This window comes from Ursus arctos, unplaced genomic scaffold, assembly GCF_023065955.2.
Source record: "Ursus arctos isolate Adak ecotype North America unplaced genomic scaffold, UrsArc2.0 scaffold_21, whole genome shotgun sequence".
NCBI lineage: Eukaryota > Metazoa > Chordata > Mammalia > Carnivora > Ursidae > Ursus > Ursus arctos.
This window is the reverse complement of record NW_026622886.1, coordinates 7,244,278-7,252,051: the sequence shown is the minus strand read 5'-3', so window position 1 is coordinate 7,252,051 and position 7,774 is coordinate 7,244,278.

Below are 7,774 nucleotides of genomic sequence, written 5' to 3'. Positions count from 1 at the left end.
AGCAGTGTGGTCCCTGGAACTTAGCATGAATTCGTGCTGATCCAATTCAACACAGTTCTGGGATTTTCTCCAACAGTATTCGATCATTCTGTCTGTCTTCCAGTTTTGCCTGTGTTGAAGAGATGCAGGGTAACCCAGCTTTACCCTTTGTGATGGTCTGCCTGGTCCCTTAAACTCTGCATTCTCTAGTCCACGCTAGAAGCCCTACTTAACCTTCTTATGCAGTCTGTGCTAAAACCATATTCTGGAAACACCTTGTCCTAAGTAGGGAGATTATTTGGAAACTGTCGATATTTCTTTGACTCTATATTGAGTAGGTTTGCAATATTCTTTCTCAACCCGTCTCATCTCATCACCTTCCATCCCCTTCCCAGTGGAAATGGGATGGCCTTTCAATAATTGTGGCTTTGCCGGGACCACCTCCAATCAGCTGCTTGGCCCTAGCTTTCATTTTGAGGAACTCATGTCCCTTCCACCTTACCTTTCGACTAAAAGCCAGGATCTTATTTTATAAACCACTGGGCCTTTTTTTGTTCAAACCATCCAACTGGCCTCCTCATTCTGGAAAACCTCAACTGTTATAATAATAGCATTTACATAGGACATCTTTAATCCTTCCAATACAACCTCTGGAAGTATTTCTCGGAGTTAAAACCTGATCTCTTCCGGTAGCACTCAAAACTAATTTCCTATTGTGTAGATCTTGGTAGAAACCAGACGATTTGGTGACAGCTCTCTTTTTGGAGGCAATATTCAAGTTACAAAGAATAATTAAGTCACCCTGTTCATCCTTCCTTTTCCCAGACTAATGTCCAACCCTTAAACTATTTCTTTTTTTTTGGTCACACACTTAGACCTTACATATTTAAAGGGCTTTCAAGGGCATGTCTTATTATTTACCAGGGTAAAAGCTTTCCAAAAACACTAACAGCCACAAGAACAACAATACCTTGCAACTTTATGGCACTTAACTTTTTTTTCCCAGTGCTTTTTTTGTACATACATTATCTTATTTTGTGCACTTAATGACTCTGCGAATTAGGGAGGGTGGATGTTATTATCTCCCTGGGGAAAAAATAAAACAAGAGTCAGCCTTGATTCACTCTGGTAGACATTCAGGAGCAGGTTGGACCAACATGAGGCTCTCACCACATCACTGGTCTCCCTCCAGACCCTTAGCTGACCTGCTCCGCTGTGCAGTTCCTCTGCCCTTTATCAAAGATCACCCAAGGATAACAGCCAACACTTGTTGAGTATTTAATGAACGTCAGATACTGCACTGTGTAAGTGCTTTAGATGCATTTTATCTTTCAACCCTCAGAACAAAGGGGGCGGTTCTATTATGCCCACTGCTCGGATGAGCAGACTGAAGCTCAGAGAGGTTAAGGGACTTGCCCAGGACACCAATATGATGCTGTATTCAAGAATAAGCCGAACAAAGCCCACCTCTGCTTGCTATGAAATTTGGTGAAGATGTACTCTGGTCACCTTCTGGAATCTTCCCATAGAATGCCCCTGTCTAGAAAATTCACAAAATGTGCTACGGGGCATCATGTACTTTCTCTGGAGGAAAGCGTTTGTTGTTGAATTTTGTGTCGTGCTGTGTTTTTACTGTTAACGAAAAGGTGTGTCAAAGTGGAAAATTATAGCTAGGAATTAGAAAGCTCTGGCTTAGAATGTTCGCTGGCCATCAGAGCAGTGGATTCAGCTGCAGCTCTGACACGTAGCTGCCTGTGTGGCTTCACACAAGTCACTCGGTAGCCGAGACCTTGCTTCATTTCTAAAATGGGGGTAGTAATAGCAACTCTAGGGTTTGTTGTGAGTGTTGGAGTATTAATGTCTTTTTTTTTTCTCTTTTGCTTCCCAGAGTCAGAATACCACTTTTTTTTTTTTTAAGTGAACTCTGTGCCCCATGTGGGACTCAAACTCACAACCCCGAGATCAAGAGTCACATGCTCTACTGACTGAGACAGTCAGGCACCCCAGAACACCACTTAATTGGGGGAAAATCCCCACTATTTTAGTCTCAGTAAGAGTGGGGTCCCGACTTTCGATGTGGAAATTGAAGAGGGCTACATTATCAGCTAGGGATCCTGATCGTGATCGACATTAAGTGACCCTGGATGACAAAGCAGAAGAGGGATAATTTACAGATTATTGGAGGACTGAAGAAATGGGCTCAAGAGATTAGGAATGATGCCAAAACCGTGCTGGGGAGCTGGTCCCAAGAGGAAATTGGTGCTCTGTCCCTGAGTTCTAGATGTTAGCGCTCATATCCCATTAGGGACTCAACTTTTTGCCTTTGCTTATATGCCACTTCTGCATGGGAAACCCGACCTTGCAGCCAGCAATCCCACAAAATGTGGACCCTCCACACGAAACCTGTTTCCTCCTGTTGTCCCCTACTGATGAGTGGAGCTGAGGTCACATCTCTGGGCCAAGGCTGCAAAGGAAAATGGAGAAATAATTTCTCTGATTTCTATGTTGGGAAGATGAGACCCATGGGGGAGGATGTGGATTACTCAGAGATCACAGGGTGATCAAAAGGTACTAGACAGCCAGAAAACACAAGAAATATCCCAATATCTATCAGAGGGATGAAATTCCCTCTCCATATGCTCTGGCAGCTAAGGCAAGAGCATGTGACCTAGGCTGAGCTAATCAAATGTTCTCATCAAGGACTTCGCCATCTGAGAGAGAAAAAGACACCCAGGTCAATTGGAGATTGCTCCTGGTGGCCATGGTAGAATTGGCAATTGGAGCCCACAGCAGTGGCTTTCCAGGGGTGACAGTACCTGCAGTGGCATCTTAACCAGATTCTTTCTAGGACATGGCCTTGACTACGGTTTACCTTCATAGCTCCCTTTAATTTCCACATTTGTTCTCAGTCTGCTTTTCCATCGTTTCCATCAGTTCTGTGAGCCAGGCAATAACCTTCCAATAAAATACTTTCTTATCTAATATTGGCAATACTCACTGGTACAGAAACTGGTACTACTGAGTAGGTTGTGGGCAATAGGAGACCAATAGGGAAAAGGGAACAATCTGTGATTATTTCTGGACTAACTGGAGCTGTGAGAATCTGGCAGATTAAGGTATATGGTAGTCATTTAGGTTTCTGGACCCAATTCCAACGCATGCAGATGTTGGGGAGGAAAAAATTTTCTCCTATCCTTTGAGGTCTTCTAGCTGGTGTAAGAATTAAATTGACACAAGACCGATTAACAGGAGGGGGAAAAAGTTTAATTACGTGTGCACAGAGGCCCAATAATGAAATTATGACCTGCAAAAAGTGACCAAGGCAGGCAGTTTTTATGCTTTGTAGACAAGAGACAATAAATTTGTGAGGAATTGACAGAACAAAGGAAACTTACATTTGGGAGTTTCATTTAGTAAGGAATTCTGAACAGCATTTGGGCTGGGGTAGTAAATTAGTAAAAAAATAACATGGTTTATTTATACAGCCTCTTGGCTCTAAATTCCCTCTCTAGTGATAGGGGACATCTTTTTACCTCCTGGTACAAGGAGGGTACCTTTCACTTAGGAGATTTATTTCATGCTTTCAGAGGGACAAAGGAAGGTCAGCGTATTCTTACACTGGCTGATTCTTAAACAACGTTAAATTTAAAATAATCAATATGCTAGAGTGGCACATTTCGGGGCAGCCTGCCCTTGACCCCTACACTTGGCTCCTACACACTACCGAGAAAGTCTTTGACACTAAATGGTATCTTAGGGGTGCCTGGGTGGCTCAGTCTGTTAAGCGTCTGCCTTTGGCTCAGGGCTTGGGTCATGACCCTGGGGTTCTGGGGTAGAGCCCTGAGTCGGGAATCCCTGCTCAGTGGGGAGTCTGCTTCTTTCTCTCCCTCTGCCCCTCCACACTGCTTGTGCTTCTTAGGTTGTTATTTGCTCTTCTAACCAACTGGCTGTAAATTAGAGGTTCCCACGACCTCCTGCTCAGGTCTGATTAATTTGCTAATGTAGCTCATGGAACTCAGAGACACTGTTCACCCACTAGTTTATTATAAAAGGCTATAACTCAGTAACAGCGGGAAGAGATACAGAGGGGGATGTCTGGGAAAAGAGGGTGAAGCTTCCATGCCCTCTCCAGGGGCACTGCTCTCCCTGCACCTCCAGGTGCTCTGACACTCTAAAGGCATGATTGATTACATCATTGGCCATTGGCAAATGATTCACCCTCCAGCCCCTCTTCCCTTCCCTGAAAGTTCCAACCCCTAAAGTTCAGGTGGGTTCTCTGGGCAACCAGCCCCATTTTTAGGTGCCCTCCCAAAGTCACCTATTAACATAACAAAAGACACCTTTATCTCTCCTTAATTCCAGGGGTTTGAGGAGCTCCATGCCAGAAATGGGGTAAAGACCAAATGTACATCTCTTTTCCTACATTACAATATCAGTTAGTCATACAGTTAATTCCATCCGTGCAGTGCCCATTGAAGGACTAGTGAGTGTTCACTGCTACAGGCCAATCGATAAACTATTTTACTGAAATAGTCTGGGATACTTTGTTTAAATAAGAACTCCAACAGAGTCAAAAGTTTTATTTATTAATTTTTTTAGCAACCATGCATGCAGGACAAAGAGAGAAATATCAATAAGTCTTCTGGTTTTATCAAGGAAACTTCACAAGTATGTGTAGCCTTTATTAGTGAAGATGCTGTTCTATACCTTATATTCAGGCAGCAAATAATTAAAGTAACAAAGACAATCACAGCTTCTTTAGAAGTGAAAGGTAACACCCAGCCTGCTGGAACCGTCTCAAGTCTGAGTGTTGTAAAGGCTCCTTTGTTAAGAAAATATATCTGCACATACTGCATCATTGTACAAAATCCCATCTGCTTTTCTACGGCTGAAGCAAAAAGGTGAACATTTATCTCCTTATTTTTCTTGAGATACCTTTCATCAGAGGTGAGAAGGGTCTGCGGTTTCAAGCTAAGCAATGAAATCACATCAGTTAGCAGCGAGGGGGCGGGTAGAATAGGGGAAGAAGCTTAAAGCTAACGCTATGGAAGAGAAAAAGGCCATAAAGAAATGTTTAGCAATGATCGTATGAACACATCAAATTTTGTATTTACAGGAGCGCGAGGGAATCGTGGACTACAGGTGGTCATGTGAAGAAATAGAGTGACTTCCTCTCATCTTCCCGTTTGGGCTCAAAATTCAGAAATCAGGGACTTTCGATGAGTGCAACTAGGTAATCTCTTATCTATTGCAGCTGAAAACCAAAAGCGAACTTTGATCCTGTGGATTACCCAAGCAATGTCTGTTGAATTCACAGCATCGCCAAGTGACTTTTGTATAAGGTGGGTTATTGTTAAGAGTGCGTGGGCCCCGAAGAGTGAGAAGGGGGGGGTCTGTGAGAATTTAGAGCACTGAGAGCTCCCAACCCTCAGTAATTCTCCCACTAAACACCAGGAAAAGCAGCCCTCCCTCCCCAAGTTTGATGAGGCTGTTTTCCCTTGCTCTAAGGCCTGAAGGCATTCTCTTTGAAGATGTAGACACTTCCGTGCTCAGTCTCCATACGTGAGAATACTTGGTCCCTGTATGCCTTGAGCTGGAAGTCCAATTTAAAAGTTAAGCCTTGGGGGGAAAGGATGAGCCACAAAATAATTTTGATACGGGTTTACAGGCTAGAGATGCTGATTTTGGTGTGTAAGCGCAAACAACTGGGATTAGTTCTAATCGATGGCTTGGTTGGTTGGCTTTAATGCATGGACACCCGTCCACACGCACACACAGACTAGCCCCCAAATGGTCTTGAAGGCACAAATAAATTACTGGACCACTGCCCCAAGCTCCACCTAGGCCCCACATCTATAAGATCATGGGATTTTTCCAGTGACAGGGGAGGAGACAATTTGAGTTTGCCATACTGTAGGTCTGCACTGTGTGCATAAGCCTGTTCAAAAACAAAATTTCACTGAGTAAATCTCAAGGTCTAATTGGCTTTATTAAGCAATCCATGAACCCAGCCACATCCTCAGTAGCAGGTAATGAGATGCTCTGAGGACCGGTACAAAATGGAAGGTTTTTATAAGCAGGGTTTCTTATAGGCGGGGCAAGAACATTATTTGCAAAACAAAAAGGGATTGCTTCAGACTGGGCCAGCTTTTTTGGGAGAGGAAGCAGAGGCAGGGTTTTTATCATGCAGATGACCTCACTAGGGCGGATCTAGAAATTTCAGGTTGACAGTTAAAAGGTCACATTCCTGGGATCAGTTGAAACTGTAATTAAGTCTTGGTTTGCTGGCTTGCAGGGGGGCAAATGACTCCAATTTGAGCTTCTTTCTTGTTTAACAGATGGCTGTGGTGGTACTCATGGGTGGCCTTGTAGGACTGGGGGGAGCAGCACTACCCTGGACACGGTTTTGAGCAGAACATTCATAGACCATCCTCACGTATAGGAGGGATAGTTGAATTGGTACTATTTTGGTTGCAAGCAGTTTTGGGGTTTTTTTTGGTTTTGTTTTTTTAATATAGGAAGAAGTGTTATGAGGCTACTGGGTGCTTAAAGTGGCAGACTTCAAGGAACTTTTATCTTATCTTATCATCTTATCTTAGTGGGTCTCCTGAACCTGAATAACCCTATTAAGATGAAATCCCCCATTGTAAGGGCCAAGGTTGGATACGGCCCCACCCCCAATAAGGAAACTGATAGGAGCAGGTGGTCCCTCCCTCTTGCAGCTAAGATGTGGCCCCTGACCCAGGTTGACCAATTAGAAGCTGAGGAATCCAAAGGAGGACTCAGTCTGAAATAAGTCCTTTCCTGTGTCCTCAGCTCCTTAGTCCCCTTTGTTTTTGTTGTTTTTTAAAAATATTTATTTTTTTGTTTATTTACGTAATCTCTACACCCAACATGAGCTTTAACTCATGACCCTGAAATCAAGAGTTGCATGCTCTTGCGGCTGAGACAGCCAGGCACCCCACCAGCCACTTTTTAGTTTGAGTTCATCAGTGAGGTAAGGAGGTCAGGTCCAAGGACCCAGAGAGGGGTCCCCCAGGAGGAGCCACAAGGGTCCTCAGCAGAGAGAACGTGAGAGCAGATTATTGAATACAGCAAGTGACAGCACAGCAGACGGAGTGCGGCAGACTCGGAAAGGAAACGTGAGTCTCCCCCCCACTTGGGGTTAGAGGTTTATAATCAAAAGGGGTGCAAGGTGCATGCTCCTCCAAGAATCCAGGGTAGGGTCCGATCAAAGATGAGCGTCAGGTGAACACTAGGTATCACTCCATAAATCACCAAAGGTAGGGTAAACTGAGGCTTCGGGTGAAACTTGGAGAATGATTAACTTTCTTTTTTTTTTTTTTTTAAGATTTTATTTATTTATTCGACAGAGTGAGAGACAACCAGCGAGAGAGGGAACACAAGCAGGGGGAGTGGGAGAGGAAGAAGCAGGCTCATAGCAGAAGAGCCTGATGTGGGGCTCGATCCCAGAACTCCGGGATCACGCCCTGAGCCGAAGGCAGATGCTTAACCGCTGCGCCACCCAGGCGCCCCGGAATGATTAACTTTCTTGCCTCCCCCTTGGAGTGGGAATGTAGCTTCTTTGGTTTACTCAGATGCAAGGTGGAAACAAAGAACATAAATAGGGCTTAGCCGAGAAACAGCAGAGATGGAGGCTTTCTAGAAAGGGGTCCCTTCCGTTTCCCGGTCTCCCCAGCGTTCTTGACTCCACTATAGTCCACCTGAATTCCTTCCCCAAATATCCATGTCTGCTCATCTTAACCAGAAATGGTTTCTGTCATTTGCAGCCTAG